This window comes from Oncorhynchus nerka, linkage group LG12 (genome assembly GCF_034236695.1).
Source record: "Oncorhynchus nerka isolate Pitt River linkage group LG12, Oner_Uvic_2.0, whole genome shotgun sequence".
Taxonomy (NCBI): domain Eukaryota; kingdom Metazoa; phylum Chordata; class Actinopteri; order Salmoniformes; family Salmonidae; genus Oncorhynchus; species Oncorhynchus nerka.
Window position 1 is genome coordinate 90,493,972 of NC_088407.1, and position 19,401 is coordinate 90,513,372.

At 47.4% G+C, this 19,401-nt stretch overlaps 1 long non-coding RNA gene across 1 annotated transcript; it reads right to left on the bottom strand.

Moving 5' to 3' along the window:
• Positions 1 to 764: 764 nt before the first annotated feature.
• Positions 765 to 16,962, bottom strand: LOC135574385 (uncharacterized). Its single transcript, XR_010465434.1, has 4 exons — positions 16,872 to 16,962; positions 14,208 to 14,264; positions 8,305 to 8,404; positions 765 to 1,080 (listed from the first exon to the last, which is right to left on the bottom strand). It is a non-coding gene; the product is annotated as an uncharacterized LOC135574385 (long non-coding RNA).
• Between the last annotated feature and the right edge of the window lie 2,439 nt (positions 16,963 to 19,401).

Here is a 19,401-nt window from a genome sequence, read left to right on the forward strand (position 1 = left end):
TGTGCAGTGTGATGGTGATTGCATCCTCTGTGGACCTATTGGGGCGGTAAGCAAATTGAAGTGGGTCTAGGGTATCAGGTAGGGTGGAGGTGATATGATCTTTGACTAGTCTCTCAAAGCATTTCATGATGACAGAAGTGAGTGATAGTCATTTAGTTCAGTTCCTCTGCCTTCTTGGGTACAGAAACAATGGTGGCCATCTTGAAGCATGTGTGGACAGCAGACAGATAGGGAGAGATTGAATATCTCCGTAAATACTCCAGCTAGCTGGTCTCCACATGATCTGAGGACGCGCTAGGGATGCTGTCTGGACCGGCAGCCTTGCGAGGGTTAACACGCTTAAACGTCGTCCACGGAGAAGGAAAGACCACAGTCCTTGGTAGCGGGCTGCGTCATTGGCCCCGAGGTACCCTCAAAGCGGGCGAAGAAGGTGTTTAGCTTATCCGGAAGCAACGGGGCTGGTTTTCTTTTTGTAATGTCTTTAGACCCTGGATTCTGTCTGCTGCCTTAAGATTTACACACGTGAGGTGTCACAAACAAATATCTCTGTAGGACTGTGGTCCGCGGTAACCTGACCCGAACAGGCCAGTCATGACACCTGCCAACATACGTCTCGTGTCTTGAGCCGTTTAATTGAGACTCCACTTTGTCTCTATACTGACATTTTGCCTGATTGATTTCTTTGCGGGAGAACTTGAGGGAATGACTACACTGTTTTGTATTCTGCTTTCTGCCTAACACAAGGTTGGGACAAACAGACAGCAGAGTGTAGAAAGCATGTTTATTTATATTTTCCCCATAAAAAAAACTATAATAATAAGTATTTAAATTACACACCAATTATGACCCTGTCTCTTTAGAAACAGACATATTATTTACTTTTCACTTCATAATGTGTTTAAAAAGGTGAACAAAATGGAAGCTTGCAGCAGATCGGAATAAAACGTAAAAAAAAAATGTAAACAATTGATCTACATTGTATTTTATTCCACAGCACACGTACACGGAATCAAGTGTAAAAGTCCTCCTAGGCGCTCACTGCCAGGGTGTCTGTCTGCCCAGGACTCTGTTGGTGATTCTCTGCAACACAAAGGATTCATTTACTACGGTTGATTCATTTACAACGGTTGATTCATTTACAACGGTTCATTTACAACGGTTGATTCATTTACTACGGTTGATTCATTTACAACGGTTGATTCATTTACAACAGTTGATTCATTTACTACGGTTGATTCATTTACAACAGTTGATTCATTTACAACAGTTGATTCATTTACAACAGTTGATTCATTTACTACGGTTGATTCATTTACAACGGTTGATTCATTTACAACATTCACTACAGTTGATTTATTCACTACAGTTGATTCATTCACTACAGTTGATTCATTCACTACAGTTGATTCATTCACTACAGTTGATTTATTCACTACAGTTGATTCATTCACTACGGTTGATTGATTCACTACAGTTGATTCATTCACTACAGTTGATTCATTCACACTGAGGAAACTCCTAAAGAATGTAAAATACATTCTATACTAGTTTACATGTATACATATGCTGGACAACCTAATATACATAATATTAAATTCGATACAAACAATATACTAACACTGCTGTCCTGTAGTCCAGGAACCTATATAGAACACTACTGTAGTCCAGGACCCTATATAGAACACTACTGTAGTCCAGGACCCTATATAGAACACTACTGTTGACCAGAACCCTATATAGAACACTACTGTAGTCCAGGACCCTATATAGAACACTACTGTAGTCCAGGACCCTATATAGAACACTACTGTAGTCCAGGACCCTATATAGAACACTACTGTAGACCAGGACCCTATATAGAACACTACTGTAGTCCAGGACCCTATATAGAACACTACTGTAGTCCAGGACCCTATATAGAACACGACTGTAGTCCAGGACCCTATATAGAACACTACTGTTGACCAGGACCCTATATAGAACACTACTGTTGACCAGGACCCTATATAGAACACTACTGTTGACCAGGACCCTATATAGAACACTACTGTAGTCCAGGACCCTATATAGAACACTACTGTAGTCCAGGACCCTATATAGAACACTACTGTTGACCAGGACCCTATATAGAACACTACTGTAGACCAGGACCCTATATAGAACACTACTGTTGACCAGGACCCTATATAGAACACTACTGTAGTCCAGGACCCTATATAGAACACTACTGTTGACCAGGACCCTATATAGAACACTACTGTAGTCCAGGACCCTATATAGAACACTACTGTAGTCCTGGACCCTATATAGAACACTACTGTAGTCCAGGACCCTATATAGAACACTACTGTAGTCCTGGACCCTATATAGAACACTACTGTAGACCAGGACCCTATATAGAACATTACTGTTGACCAGGACCCTATATAGAACATTACTGTTGACCAGGACCCTATATAGAACACTACTGTAGACCAGGACCCTATATAGAACACTACTGTTGACCAGGACCCTATATAGAACACTACTGTAGTCCAGGACCCTATATAGAACACTACTGTAGTCCAGGACCCTATATAGAACACTACTGTTGACCAGGACCCTATATAGAACACTACTGTAGTCCAGGACCCTATATAGAACACTACTGTAGTCCAGGACCCTATATAGAACACTACTGTTGACCAGGACCCTATATAGAACACTACTGTAGTCCAGGACCCTATATAGAACACTACTGTTGACCAGGACCCTATATAGAACACTACTGTAGACCAGGACCCTATATAGAACACTACTGTAGTCCAGGACCCTATATAGAACACTACTGTTGACCAGGACCCTATATAGAACACTACTGTAGACCAGGACCCTATATAGAACACTACTGTTGACCAGGACCCTATATAGAACATTATTGTTGACCAGGACCCTATATAGAACACTACTGTTGACCAGGACCCTATATAGAACACTACTGTAGACCAGGACCCTATATAGAACACTACTGTTGACCAGGACCCTATATAGAACATTACTGTTGACCAGGACCCTATATAGAACATTACTGTTGACCAGGACCCTATATAGAACATTACTGTTGACCAGGACCCTATATAGAACATTACTGTTGACCAGGACCCTATATAGAACACTACTGTTGACCAGGACCCTATATAGAACACTACTGTAGTCCAGGACCCTATATAGTACACTACTGTAGTCCAGGACCCTATATAGAACACTACTGTTGACCAGGACCCTATATAGAACACTACTGTAGTCCAGGACCCTATATAGAACACTACTGTTGACCAGGACCCTATATAGAACACTACTGTTGACCAGGACCCTATATAGTACACTACTGTTGTCCAGGACCCTATATAGAACACTCCTGTAGTCCAGGACCCTATATAGAACACTACTGTAGTCCAGGACCCTATATAGAACACTACTGTAGACCAGGACCCTATATAGAACACTACTGTAGTCCAGGACCCTATATAGAACACTACTGTAGACCAGGACCCTATATAGAACACTACTGTAGTCCAGGACCCTATATAGAACACTACTGTAGACCAGGACCCTATATAGAACACTACTGTAGACCAGGACCCTATATAGAACACTACTGTTGACCAGGGCCCTATATAGAACACTACTGTAGTCCAGGACCCTATATATAACACTACTGTAGTCCAGGACCCTATATAGAACACTACTGTAGACCAGGACCCTATATAGAACACTACTGTAGTCCAGGACCCTATATAGTACACTACTGTTGACCAGGACCCTATATAGTACACTACTGTAGTCCAGGACCCTATATAGAACACTACTGTAGTCCAGGACCCTATATAGAACACTACTGTAGTCCTGGACCCTATATAGAACACTACTGTTGACCAGGACCCTATATAGAACACTACTGTAGTCCAGGACCCTATATAGAACACTACTGTAGTCCAGGACCCTATATAGAACACTACTGTTGACCAGGACCCTATATAGAACACTACTGTAGACCAGGACCCTATATAGAACACTACTGTAGACCAGGACCCTATATAGAACACTACTGTTGACCAGGACCCTATATAGAACACTACTGTAGTCCAGGACCCTATATAGAACACTACTGTTGACCAGGACCCTATATAGAACACTACTGTAGACCAGGACCCTATATAGAACACTACTGTTGACTAGGACCCTATATAGAACACTGCTGTAGACCAGGACCCTATATAGAACACTACTGTTGACCAGGACCCTATATAGAACACTACTGTAGTCCAGGACCCTATATAGAACACTACTGTAGTCCAGGACCCTATATAGAACACTACTGTTGACCAGGACCCTATATAGAACACTACTGTTGACCAGGGCCCTATATAGTACACTACTGTTGACCAGGACCCTATATAGAACACTACTGTAGTCCAGGACCCTATATAGAACACTACTGTTGACCAGGACCCTATATAGAACACTACTGTTGACCAGGGCCCTATATAGAACACTACTGTTGACTAGGACCCTATATAGAACACTACTGTTGACCAGGACCCTATATAGAACACTACTGTTGACCAGGACCCTATATAGAACACTACTGTTGACCAGGACCCTATATAGAACATTACTGTTGACCAGGACCCTATATAGAACACTACTGTTGACCAGGACCCTATATAGAACACTACTGTTGACCAGGACCCTATATAGAACACTACTGTAGACCAGGACCCTATATAGAACACTACTGTAGACCAGGACCCTATATAGAACACTACTGTTGACCAGGACCCTATATAGAACACTACTGTAGTCCAGGACCCTATATAGAACACTACTGTTGACCAGGACCCTATATAGAACACTACTGTAGACCAGGACCCTATATAGAACACTACTGTTGACTAGGACCCTATATAGAACACTACTGTAGACCAGGACCCTATATAGAACACTACTGTTGACCAGGACCCTATATAGAACACTACTGTAGTCCAGGACCCTATATAGAACACTACTGTAGTCCAGGACCCTATATAGAACACTACTGTTGACCAGGACCCTATATAGAACACTACTGTTGACCAGGGCCCTATATAGTACACTACTGTTGACCAGGACCCTATATAGAACACTACTGTAGTCCAGGACCCTATATAGAACACTACTGTTGACCAGGACCCTATATAGAACACTACTGTTGACCAGGGCCCTATATAGAACACTACTGTTGACTAGGACCCTATATAGAACACTACTGTTGACCAGGACCCTATATAGAACACTACTGTTGACCAGGACCCTATATAGAACACTACTGTTGACCAGGACCCTATATAGAACATTACTGTTGACCAGGACCCTATATAGAACACTACTGTTGACCAGGACCCTATATAGAACACTACTGTTGACCAGGACCCTATATAGAACACTACTGTTGACCAGGACCCTATATAGAACATTACTGTTGACCAGGGCCCTATATAGAACACTACTGTAGTCCAGGACCCTATATAGAACACTACTGTAGTCCAGGACCCTATATAGAACACTACTGTAGTCCAGGACCCTATATAGAACACTACTGTAGTCCAGGACCCTATATAGAACACTACTGTAGTCCAGGACCCTATATAGAACACTACTGTAGTCCAGGACCCTATATAGAACACTACTGTAGTCCAGGACCCTATATAGAACACTACTGTAGTCCAGGACCCTATATAGAACACTACTGTTGACCAGGACCCTATATAGAACACTACTGTTGACCAGGACCCTATATAGAACACTACTGTTGACCAGGACCCTATATAGAACACTACTGTAGTCCAGGACCCTATATAGAACACTACTGTAGTCCAGGACCCTATATAGAACACTACTGTTGACCAGGACCCTATATAGAACACTACTGTAGACCAGGACCCTATATAGAACACTACTGTTGACCAGGACCCTATATAGAACACTACTGTAGTCCAGGACCCTATATAGAACACTACTGTTGACCAGGACCCTATATAGAACACTACTGTAGTCCAGGACCCTATATAGAACACTACTGTAGTCCTGGACCCTATATAGAACACTACTGTAGTCCAGGACCCTATATAGAACACTACTGTAGACCAGGACCCTATATAGAACATTACTGTTGACCAGGACCCTATATAGAACATTACTGTTGACCAGGACCCTATATAGAACACTACTGTAGACCAGGACCCTATATAGAACACTACTGTTGACCAGGACCCTATATAGAACACTACTGTAGTCCAGGACCCTATATAGAACACTACTGTAGTCCAGGACCCTATATAGAACACTACTGTTGACCAGGACCCTATATAGAACACTACTGTAGTCCAGGACCCTATATAGAACACTACTGTAGTCCAGGACCCTATATAGAACACTACTGTAGACCAGGACCCTATATAGAACACTACTGTTGACCAGGGCCCTATATAGAACACTACTGTTGACCAGGACCCTATATAGAACACTACTGTTGACCAGGACCCTATATAGAACACTACTGTTGACCAGGACCCTATATAGAACACTACTGTTGACCAGGACCCTATATAGAACATTACTGTTGACCAGGACCCTATATAGAACACTACTGTTGACCAGGACCCTATATAGAACACTACTGTTGACCAGGACCCTATATAGAACACTACTGTTGACCAGGACCCTATATAGAACATTACTGTTGACCAGGACCCTATATAGAACATTACTGTTGACCAGGACCCTATATAGAACATTACTGTTGACCAGGGCCCTATATAGAACACTACTGTTGACCAGGACCCTATATAGAACATTACTGTTGACCAGGACCCTATATAGAACACTACTGTTGACCAGGACCCTATATAGAACACTACTGTTGACCAGGGCCCTATATAGAACATTACTGTAGTCCAGGACCCTATATAGAACACTACTGTAGTCCAGGACCCTATATAGAACACTACTGTAGTCCTGGACCCTATATAGAACACTACTGTTGACCAGGACCCTATATAGAACACTACTGTAGTCCAGGACCCTATATAGAACACTACTGTAGTCCAGGACCCTATATAGAACACTACTGTTGACCAGGACCCTATATAGAACACTACTGTAGACCAGGACCCTATATAGAACACTACTGTAGACCAGGACCCTATATAGAACACTACTGTTGACTAGGACCCTATATAGAACACTACTGTAGACCAGGACCCTATATAGAACACTACTGTTGACCAGGACCCTATATAGAACACTACTGTAGTCCAGGACCCTATATAGAACACTACTGTAGTCCAGGACCCTATATAGAACACTACTGTTGACCAGGACCCTATATAGAACACTACTGTTGACCAGGGCCCTATATAGTACACTACTGTTGACCAGGACCCTATATAGAACACTACTGTAGTCCAGGACCCTATATAGAACACTACTGTTGACCAGGACCCTATATAGAACACTACTGTTGACCAGGGCCCTATATAGAACACTACTGTTGACTAGGACCCTATATAGAACACTACTGTTGACCAGGACCCTATATAGAACACTACTGTTGACCAGGACCCTATATAGAACACTACTGTTGACCAGGACCCTATATAGAACATTACTGTTGACCAGGACCCTATATAGAACACTACTGTTGACCAGGACCCTATATAGAACACTACTGTTGACCAGGACCCTATATAGAACACTACTGTTGACCAGGACCCTATATAGAACATTACTGTTGACCAGGACCCTATATAGAACATTACTGTTGACCAGGACCCTATATAGAACATTACTGTTGACCAGGGCCCTATATAGAACACTACTGTTGACCAGGACCCTATATAGAACATTACTGTTGACCAGGACCCTATATAGAACACTACTGTTGACCAGGACCCTATATAGAAGACTACTGTTGACCAGGGCCCTATATAGAACACTACTGTTGACCAGGACCCTATATAGAACATTACTGTTGACCAGGACCCTATATAGAACACTACTGTTGACCAGGACCCTATATAGAACACTACTGTTGACCAGGACCCTATATAGAACATTACTGTTGACCAGGGCCCTATATAGAACACTACTGTTGACCAGGACCCTATATAGAACACTACTGTTGACCAGGACCCTATATAGAACATTACTGTTGACCAGGGCCCTATATAGAACATTACTGTTGACCAGGACCCATGCGGTAGAGTTGTGGGTTTGAACTAGTACCTTGTTGTAGAGCTGAGCGTTGAGTCTGTAAGAGCGGTACTCCTCTCTCCTCTTCTCCTCCTCTCTCCTCCTCTGCACCTCTGGCAGCTGCTCATACATCCTGATGGGGAGAGGGGGGAGATATGAGAGAGGGGGAGGAGAGGGGAGATACGGTGAGATAGATAAACATTACCTTTCCAGATATAATCATGAGTATGAATCATTAGGTTGTCCAGTATATTATAACTGTATTCTGACCAGCAGCAACTCTTGATTTTTCCAGCAGCACTCTCTATTTTAACAAACCTAAGGAAACCTAAGGAAAGGCTAAGGCAGGGCTGAGGCAAGGCTAAGTCAGGGCTAAGGCAGGGCTGAGGCAGGGCTAAGTCTTAGTGTCGAGTCTTAGCGCCGAGTCTTAGTCTATACAGTTCATTAGCGCTAGCAGTAGCACTATACAGTTCATTAGCGCTAGCTGTAGCACTATACAGTTCATTAGCGCTAGCAGTAGCACTATACAGTTCATTAGCGCTAGCAGTAGCACTATACAGTTCATTAGCGCTAGCAGTAGCACTATACAGTTCATTAGCGCTAGCAGTAGCACTATACAGTTCATTAGCGCTAGCAGTAGCACCATACAGTTCATTAGCGCTAGCAGTAGCACTATACAGTTCATTAGCGCCAGCAGTAGCACTATACAGTTCATTAGCGCTAGCAGTAGCACTATACAGTTCATTAGCGCTAGCAGTAGCACTATACAGTTCATTAGCGCTAGCAGTAGCACTATACAGTTCATTAGCGCTAGCAGTAGCACCATACAGTTCATTCTGAAAGCATTTAGACCTCTTGACTTTTTCTACGTTTTGTCACGTTACAGATTTATTCTAAAATGGATTAAAAAAATATTTTACAAATGGATAAAAAACAACAACTGAAATATCACATTTACATCAGTATTCAGACCCTTTACTCAGTACTTTGTTGAAGCACATTTACATAAGTATTCAGACCCTTTACTCAGTACTTTGTTGAAACACATTTACATCAGTATTCAGACCCTTTACTCAGTACTTTGTTGAAGCACATTTACATAAGTATTCAGACCCTTTACTCAGTACTTTGTTGAAGCACATTTACATAAGTATTCAGACCCTTTACTCAGTACTTTGTTGAAACACATTTACATAAGTATTCAGACCCTTTACTCAGTACTTTGTTGAAGCACATTTACATAAGTATTCAGACCCTTTACTCAGTACTTTGTTGAAGCACATTTACATAAGTATTCAGACCCTTTACTCAGTACTTTGTTGAAGCACATTTACATAAGTATTCAGACCCTTTACTCAGTACTTTGTTGAAGCACATTTACATAAGTATTCAGACCCTTTACTCAGTACTTTGTTGAAGCACATTTACATAAGTATTCAGACCCTTTACTCAGTACTTTGTTGAAGCACATTTACATAAGTATTCAGACCCTTTACTCAGTACTTTGTTGAAGCACATTTACATAAGTATTCAGACCCTTTACTCAGTACTTTGTTGAAGCACATTTACATAAGTATTCAGACCCTTTACTCAGTACTTTGTTGAAGCACATTTACATAAGTATTCAGACCCTTTACTCAGTACTTTGTTGAAGCACATTTACATCAGTATTCAGACCCTTTACTCAGTACTTTGTTGAAACACATTTCCATAAGTATTCAGACCCTTTACTCCACATATGTCAGAGTCAAGGCCCGCGGGCCACATCCGGCCCGCAAGAAGGTTTTTTACGGCCCCTGGGATGATCTTGATTTATTATTAGAACCGGCCCGCAGCAAGCCGGCAGCCCGCAGATCTTTTACACGCACCAATACTACATTTCCCACAATGCAAAGGTGACGCACCGAGCAGTAGGCTGCTTCATTTCAATATTTATTGGCACAGCAGTCGTCAGCATCACAGTAAAATTAACTTTCAGATACCCATCAAAAATGGCAAAACGGAAGGTGGATACTGAGAACCGGGGTTTCAAACAAGGTGGGAGTCGGAGTATATGTTCACGAAGGTAGCTGGAAAACCTGTGTGTCTTCTGTGTGGAGAAAGTGTGGCGGTACTGAAAGAGTATAATCTGAGACGACATTATGAAACGAAACACGCGGACAAAAACAAGAATATGGACATGGAACAAAGGCTACAAAAGGCAGAGGAATTAAAACGAGGCCTCAAATCTCGACAGGCTCTGTTCAAAAAGCCAAATCACAAGGCCAGGCTGCTGTCAAGGCCAGTTTTATTTTGGCAGAAGAGATCGCTAAATCAGCCCGGCCATTTACGGAGGGGGATTTCATCAAAAACTGCATGATTAAAGTTTGTGACGAAGTTTGCCCAGAAAAAGGCAACTCTTTTTAAATGTGAGTCTGAGCAGAAACACCATTGCCGAGAGAGTAGACCAGTTGTCCATCAATCTAAAAGAGCAGCTTGTGAAAAAGGGAAAAGATTTTATTGCATATTCCTTGGCTGTGGATGAGAGCACCGACATTTCTGACATTGCCCAGTTGTCAATTTTCATCCGCGGAGTGGACTCCAACCTAAGCGTGACAGAGGAGTTTTTGGCTTTACGTCCTATGCATGGCACAACTACGGGGCATGATTTGTATGAAGAGGTGTCAAGATGTGTAAATGAGATGGAGCTGCCTTGGAAAAACTTGTGGGTTTGACAACCGACGGAGCACCTGCGATGTGTGGACACAGGAGCGGACTGGTGGCGAAGATACGGGAAAAGATGCAAGAGGAAAACGCGACAGGTGAGCTGACAGCTTATCATTGTATCATACACCAGGAAGCGTTGTGCGGTAAAGCCTTGAAAATGGAGCATGTAATGAGCATCATCACGCGCACAGTTAACTTTATCAGAGCCAAAGGTTTGAATCACCGCCAGTTCAAGGCATTTCTGACGGAGTTAGAAACGGAGCATGGTGATTTGCCTTATCACACAGAGGTGCGATGGCTAAGCCAGGGAAAGGTGCTTCAAAGATGTTTCGAGCTTCGTGAGGAGATTTGTCTGTTCTTGGACAGCAAAGGGAAAGACACAACACAACTCTGAGACGAAATGTTTCTGTGTGAAATGGCTTTTCTGTGTGACATTACGAGTCATCTGAATGCAATAAACTTGCAGCTGCAGGGTCGGGATCGTGTCATCTCTGATATGTACAGTACAGTGAAGGCATTTAAAACCAAACTGACTCTGTGGGAGACGCAGATGCGGAAAGAAAATTTGAGCCACTTTCCCAGCTGCCAGACCATGAAAGAGAAGCTCTCTACCAGTGCGTTCCCGAGCACACAGTTGGCTGATAAAATAGGTATGCTTGCCGCTGACTTTCGACGCCGATTTGCTGACTTTGAAGCACAAAAAAGCAGGTTGGAACTGCTCGGTAACCCATTTGCTGTTGACGTGGAAAGCTCACCACCAAACCTCCAAATGGAGTTGATTGACCTCCAATGCAATGATGCACTGAGGGCAAAATATGCGGCAGTGGGTGCTGCGGAGTTCGCCCGTTTCCTCCCCGGCACAATGCCCCAGCTGCGCATCCAGGCTGCTCAAACGTTGTCTATGTTTGGCAGCACATACCTGTGTGAACAACTGTTTTCTTTGATGAACCTGAACAAAACATCACACAGAAGTCGACTTACTGCTGAACACCTCCACTCAATTCTGAGGATTTCTTCAGCTCAGAGCCTTACCCCGAACATTGATGAACTTGTGGAAAAGATGGGACACCACCAAGTATCACCCTCAACCTCAAACAAGTGAACATTACTGTGCAATCACATATTTAGAGTTTTTACTCAGTTCAAGTTTAAAAGTTAAAATTTAATATTTGTTTTCACTGCATGTTACTTCTCCTTAAACAAAGTGTTGTTTTTGATTAATAGATTTTTGCACTTTATTTTTTTGTATTTCAATCCAATTATATTTTAAAAATATTTCAGTTGAGTGGATGATAGAAAATTGCTATTATTGTTTTTTCTTTGAAGTAAATTTAGCCCACTTTTGCTAAAATAGAAAATATAGTCTACTGATGGTGCCTTGAATACCGGTTTCTTTCATTTAATGTTCATGTTATGGGGATATTTATATAAAGGAAATTTGTCTTTTGTGTCTGTTGAAAATTAAAGATTACTGACAGAGCCATAAGAAAATATTGCTTTATTTATCTGATCATATTGTAATATATTTGTTAGGTTTTCAGTAGGTTCAATTAGGTTCACTAGACTATATGCGTCATTTAAAAATTTTTCAATGAACATTCGAACAGTCCGGCCCTCGTCTTGTAGCTGATTTTTTTATTTGGCCCTCCGTCCATTTGACTTTGACACCCCTGCTTTACTCAGTACTTTGTTGAAACACATTTACATCAGTATTCAGACCCTTTACTCAGTACTTTGTTGAAACACATTTCCATAAGTATTCAGACCCTTTACTCAGTACTTTGTTGAAACACATTTACATCAGTATTCAGACCCTTTACTCAGTACTTTGTTGAAACACATTTACATCAGTATTCAGACCCTTTACTCAGTACTTTGTTGAAACACATTTACATCAGTATTCAGACCCTTTACTCAGTACTTTGTTGAAACACATTTACATCAGTATTCAGACCCTTTACTCAGTACTTTGTTGAAACACATTTACATCAGTATTCAGACCCTTTACTCAGTACTTTGTTGAAACACATTTACATAAGTATTCAGACCCTTTACTCAGTACTTTGTTGAAACACATTTACATAAGTATTCAGACCCTTTACTCAGTACTTTGTTGAAACACCTTTGGCAGCGATTACAGACTCAACTCTTCTTGGGTATGATGCTACAAGCTTGGCACACCTGTATTTGGAGAGTGAATAGTGCAGAAGCCTGGTGGCAGAAGCCTGATGACAGAAGCCTGGTGGCAGAAGCCTGGTGGCAGAAGCCTGGTGACAGAAGCCTGGTGGCAGAAGCCTGATGGCAGAAGCCTGATGACAGAAGCCTGATGACAGAAGCCTGGTGGCAGAAGCCTGGTGGCAGAAGCCTGGTGGCAGAAGCCTGATGACAGAAGCCTGATGACAGAAGCCTGGTGGCAGAAGCCTGGTGGCAGAAGCCTGATGACAGAAGCCTGGTGGCAGAACCCTGGTGGCAGAAGCCTGGTGACAGAAGCCTGGTGGCAGAAGCCTGGTGGCAGAACCCTGGTGGCAGAAGCCTGGTGACAGAAGCCTGATGGCAGAAGCCTGATGACAGAAGCCTGGTGGCAGAAGCCTGATGACAGAAGCCTGGTGGCAGAAGCCTGGTGGCAGAAGCCTGGTGGCAGAAGCCTGATGGCAGAAGCCTGGTGGCAGAAGCCTGGTGGCAGAAGCCTGATGACAGAAGCCTGATGACAGAAGCCTGATGACAGAAGCCTGATGACAGAAGCCTGGTGGCAGAAGCCTGGTGACAGAAGCCTGGTGACAGAAGCCTGGTGACAGAAGCCTGGTGACAGAAGCCTGATGACAGAAGCCTGGTGGCAGAAGCCTGGTGGCAGAAGCCTGATGGCAGAAGCCTGGTGGCAGAAGCCTGACGAGTCAGGGAGACCATTCTGGAAACCTTTACGGATAGGCTCCTGGTTAATGGCAGGATAAGACGGACACAAGACACATTGCTGGTGAAGCGGCTTTTTGAACCAGGGTTATCCATGCCGTCTGACCTGTGACTTACCTCCTCATATAAGGACACGCATGACGCCCCAGAACATATCTCAATGAGGTTTAGGTAAAGGGTCAGTTTTAGGTTTTGGATAGTTGGTTTAAGTGTCAGTTGTGTCCCTCCTGTCTTGTCTCAGTGTTATTAATGTCTGCTTCCTGTTCCTGCCCTGTCTGACAGCACAGGGGGGGGGTTAGGGTTATCAATGTTTTGTGACCTACCTCCTCCTCCTGGCCCCCCTGTTGTTAGAGCCTGCTTCCTGTTCCTGACCTGACCGTCTGATAGCACAAGGGGGGAGGGGTTTACGAGAGGGAAACAGCAGAGGGGAGGGGTTTACGAGAGGGAAACAGCAGAGGGGGAGGGGTTTACGAGAGGGAAACAGCAGAGGGGGAGGGGTTTACGAGAGGGAAACAGCAGAGGGGGAGGGGTTTACGAGAGGGAAACAGCAGAGGGGGAGGGGTTTACGAGAGGGGAACAGCAGAGGGGAGGGGTTACGAGAGGGAAACAGAAGAGGGGAGGGGTTACGAGAGGGGAACAGCAGAGAGGGGAGGGGTTACGAGAGGGGAACAGCAGAGGGGAGGGGTTACAAGAGGGGAACAGCAGAGGGGAGGGGTTACGAGAGGGGAACAGCAGAGGGGAGGGGTTACGAGAGGGGAACAGCAGAGGGGAGGGGTTACGAGAGGGAACAGGAGGGGGAGGGGTTACGGGAAGGAAACAGCAGAGGGGAGGGGTTACGAGAGGGGAACAGCAGAGGGAGGGGTTACGAGAGGGGAACAGCAGAGGGGAGGGGTTACGAGAGGGAAACAGAAGAGGGAGGGGTTACGAGAGGGGAACAGCAGAGAGGGGAGGGGTTACGAGAGGGGAACAGCAGAGGGGAGGGGTTACGAGAGGGGAACAGCAGAGGGAGGGGTTACGGGAGGGGAACAGCAGAGGGGAGGGGTTACGAGAGGGGAACAGCAGAGGGGAGGGGTTACGAGAGGGGAACAGGAGGGGGAGGGGTTACGGGAAGGAAACAGCAGAGGGGAGGGGTTACGAGAGGGAACAGCAGAGGGAGGGGTTACGAGAGGGGAACAGCAGAGGGGAGGGGTTACGAGAGGGGAACAGCAGAGGGGAGGGGTTACGGGCGGGGAACAGCAGAGAGGGTTGGGGTTACGAGAGGGGAACAGCAGAGGGGAGGGGTTACGAGAGGGGAACAGGAGGGGGAGGGGTTACGGGAAGGAAACAGCAGAGGGAGGGGTTACGAGAGGGGAACAGCAGAGGGGAGGGGTTACGAGAGGGGAACAGCAGAGGGGAGGGGTTACGAGAGGGGAACAGCAGAGGGGAGGGGTTACGGGAGGGGAACAGCAGAGAGGGTTGGGGTTACGAGAGGGGAACAGCAGAGGGGAGGGGTTACGAGAGGGGAACAGGAGGGGAGGGGTTACGGGAAGGAAACAGCAGAGGGGAGGGGTTACGAGGGGAACAGCAGAGGGGAGGGGTTACGAGAGGGAACAGGAGGGGGAGGGGTTACGGGAGGGGAACAGCAGAGAGGGTTGGGGTTACGAGAGGGGAACAGCAGAGGGGAGGGGTTACGAGAGGGGAACAGGAGGGGGAGGGGTTACGGGAGGGAAACAGCAGAGGGGAGGGGTTACGAGAGGGGAACAGCAGAGGGGAGGGGTTACGAGAGGGGAACAGCAGAGGGGAGGGGTTACGAGAGGGGAACAGCAGAGGGGAGGGGTTACGAGAGGGAAACAGCAGAGGGAGGGGTTACGAGAGGGAAACAGCAGAGGGAGGGGTTACGAGAGGGGAACAGCAGAGGGAGGGGTTACGAGAGGGAAACAGCAGAGGGGAGGGGTTACGAGAGGGAAACAGCAGAGGGGAGGGGTTACGAGAGGGAAACAGCAGAGGGAGGGGTTACGAGAGGGAAACAGCAGAGGGGAGGGGTTACGAGAGGGGAACAGCAGAGGGAGGGGTTGGCGAGAGGGAAACAGAAGAGAGGGGAACAGCAGAGGGGAACAGCAGAGGGGAGGGGTTACGAGAGGGGAACAGCAGAGGGGAGGGGTTACGACAGGGGAACAGAAGAGGGAGGGGTTACGAGAGGGAAACAGCAGAGGGGAGGGGTTACGAGAGGGAAACAGCAGAGGGGAGGGGTTACGAGAGGGGAACAGCAGAGGGGAGGGGTTACGAGAGGGAAACAGAAGAGAGGGGAACAGCAGAGGGGAACAGCAGAGGGAGGGGTTACGAGAGGGGAACAGCAGAGGGGAGGGGTTACGACAGGGGAACAGAAGAGGGGAGGGGTTACGAGAGGGAAACAGCAGAGGGGAGGGGTTACGAGAGGGAAACAGCAGAGGGGAGGGGTTACGAGAGGGAAACAGAAGAGGGAGGGGTTACCAGAGGGAAACAGCGGAGGGGAGGGGTTACGAGAGGGAAACAGCAGAGGGGAGGGGTTACGAGAGGGAAACAGCAGAGGGGAGGGGTTACGAGAGGGGAACAGCAGAGGGGAGGGGTTACGAGAGGGGAACAGCAGAGGGGAGGGGTTACGAGAGGGGAACAGCAGAGGGGAGGGGTTACGAGAGGGGAACAGCAGAGAGGGTTGGGGTTACGAGAGGGGAACAGCAGAGGGGAGGGGTTACGAGAGGGTAACAGAAGAGGGGAGGAGTTACGGGAGGGAAACAGAAGAGGGGAGGAGTTACGGGAGGGAAACAGAAGAGGGGAGGAGTTACGGGAGGGAAACAGAAGAGGGGAGGAGTTACGGGAGGGTAAACAACCACAATGTAATAAGTTTATGGAAAATAACCTGCATGTATTTCCACTTGTTAATGATTCACATGAGAGACATCCTCATTCAAAATGAAAAGCACTAAAGTTTAATGCTAAAAAGCAGGAGGTGAATAAAGGCGACATCTTACTGTTTAGATTGTTGCATCATCTCCTTCTTGGGAACGGCTCTTTGAAACACCGCTGTGCCTTGGGAGAGAAGACAAATCAGACAGGTGGGAGACTGAGGGGAGGGTTGGTATCTGCGGGTTGGGAGACTAGGGGGAGGGTTGGTATCTGCGGGTTGGGAGACTAGGGGAGGGTTGGTATCTGCGGGTTGGGAGACTAGGGGAGGGGTTGGTACCTGCGGGTTGGGAGACTAGGGGAGGGTTGGTAACTGCGGGTTGGGAGACTAGGGGAGGGTTGGTATCTGCAGGTTGGGAGACTGAGGGGAGGGTTGGTACCTGCGGGTTGGGAGACTAGGGGAGGTTGGGAGACTAGGGGAGGGTTGGTACCTGCAGGTTGGGAGACTAGGGGAGGGTTGGTAACTGCGGGTTGGGAGACTAGGGGAGGGTTGGTACCTGCGGGTTGGGAGACTAGGGGAGGGTTGGGAGACTAGGGGGAGGGTTGGTACCTGCAGGTTGGAAGACTAGGGGAGGGTTGGTATCTGCAGGTTGGGAGACTGAGGGGAGGGTTGGTACCTGCGGGTTGGGAGACTAGGGGAGGGTTGGTATCTGCTTAACAAACCTATTCTGTTAAGTTGTTGAAGAGGGTGGGGGACTGAGGGGGGTTGGTACCTGCGGGTTGGGAGACTAGGGGGAGGGATGGTATCTGCAGGTTGGGAGACTAGGGGAGGGTTGGTATCTGCAGGTTGGGGACTGAGGGGAGGGTTGGTATCTGCGGGTTGGGGGACTGAGGGGAGGTTGGTATCTGCGGGTTGGGAGACTAGGGGAGGGTTGGTACCTGCGGGTTGGGAGACTAGGGGAGGTTGGTACCTGCGGGTTGGGAGACTAGGGGAGGGTTGGTACCTGCAGGTTGGGGGACTGAGGGGAGGGTTGGTAACTGCAGGTTGGGGGACTGAGGGGGAGGGTTGGTATCTGCAGGTTGGGAGACTAGGGGAGGGTTGGTACCTGCAGGTTGGGAGACTAGGGGAGGGTTGGTACCTGCAGGTTGGGAGACTAGGGGGAGGGTTGGTACCTGCAGGTTGGGAGACTAGGGGAGGGTTGGTATCTGCGGGTTGGGAGACTAGGGGAGGGTTGGTATCTGCAGGTTGGGGGACTAGGGGAGGGTTGGTACCTGCGGGTTGGGAGACTAGGGGAGGGTTGGTAACTGCGGGTTGGGAGACTAGGGGAGGGTTGGTATCTGCAGGTTGGGAGACTGAGGGGGAGGGTTGGTACCTGCGGGTTGGGAGACTAGGGGAGGGTTGGGAGACTAGGGGAGGGTTGGTACCTGCAGGTTGGGAGACTAGGGGAGGGTTGGTAACTGCGGGTTGGGAGACTAGGGAGGGTTGGTACCTGCGGGTTGGGAGACTAGGGGAGGGTTGGTAACTGCGGGTTGGGAGACTAGGGGAGGGTTGGTATCTGCAGGTTGGGAGACTGAGGGGAGGGTTGGTATCTGCGGGTTGGGAGACTAGGGGAGGGGTTGGTATCTGCGGGTTGGGAGACTAGGGGAGGGTTGGTATCTGCGGGTTGGGAGACTAGGGGAGGGTTGGTACCTGCGGGTTGGGAGACTAGGGGAGGGTTGGTAACTGCGGGTTGGGAGACTAGGGGAGGTTGGTATCTGCAGGTTGGGAGACTGAGGGGGTTGGTACCTGCGGGTTGGGAGACTAGGGGAGGTTGGGAGACTGGGGAGGTTGGTACTGCAGGTTGGGAGACTAGGGGAGGGTTGGTAACTGCGGGTTGGGAGACTAGGGGAGGGTTGGTACCTGGTTGGGAGACTGGGAGGGTTAGGGGAGGGTTGGGAGACTAGGGGAGGGTTGGTACCTGCAGGTTGGAAGACTAGGGGAGGGTTGGTATCTGCAGGTTGGGAGACTGAGGGGAGGGTTGGTACCTGCGGGTTGGGAGACTAGGGGAGGGGTTGGTATCTGCTTAACAAACCTATTCTGTTAAGTTGTTGAAGAGGGTGGGGACTGAGGGGGTTGGTACCTGCGGGTTGGGAGACTAGGGGAGGGATGGTATCTGCAGGTTGGGAGACTAGGGGAGGGTTGGTATCTGCAGGTTGGGGGACTGAGGGGAGGGTTGGTATCTGCGGGTTGGGGACTGAGGGGAGGTTGGTATCTGCGGGTTGGGAGACTAGGGGAGGGTTGGTACCTGCGGGTTGGGAGACTAGGGGAGGGTTGGTACCTGCGGGTTGGGAGACTAGGGGGGAGGTTGGTACCTGCAGGTTGGGGGACTGAGGGGAGGGTTGGTAACTGCAGGTTGGGGGACTGAGGGGAGGGGTTGGTATCTGCAGGTTGGGAGACTAGGGAGGGTTGGTACCTGCAGGTTGGGAGACTAGGGGAGGGTTGGTACCTGCAGGTTGGGAGACTAGGGGAGGGTTGGTACCTGCAGGTTGGGAGACTAGGGGAGGGTTGGTATCTGCGGGTTGGGAGACTAGGGGAGGGTTGGTATCTGCAGGTTGGGGACTGAGGGGAGGGGTTAGTACCTGCGGGTTGGGAGACCAGACGGAGGGGTTGGTATCTGT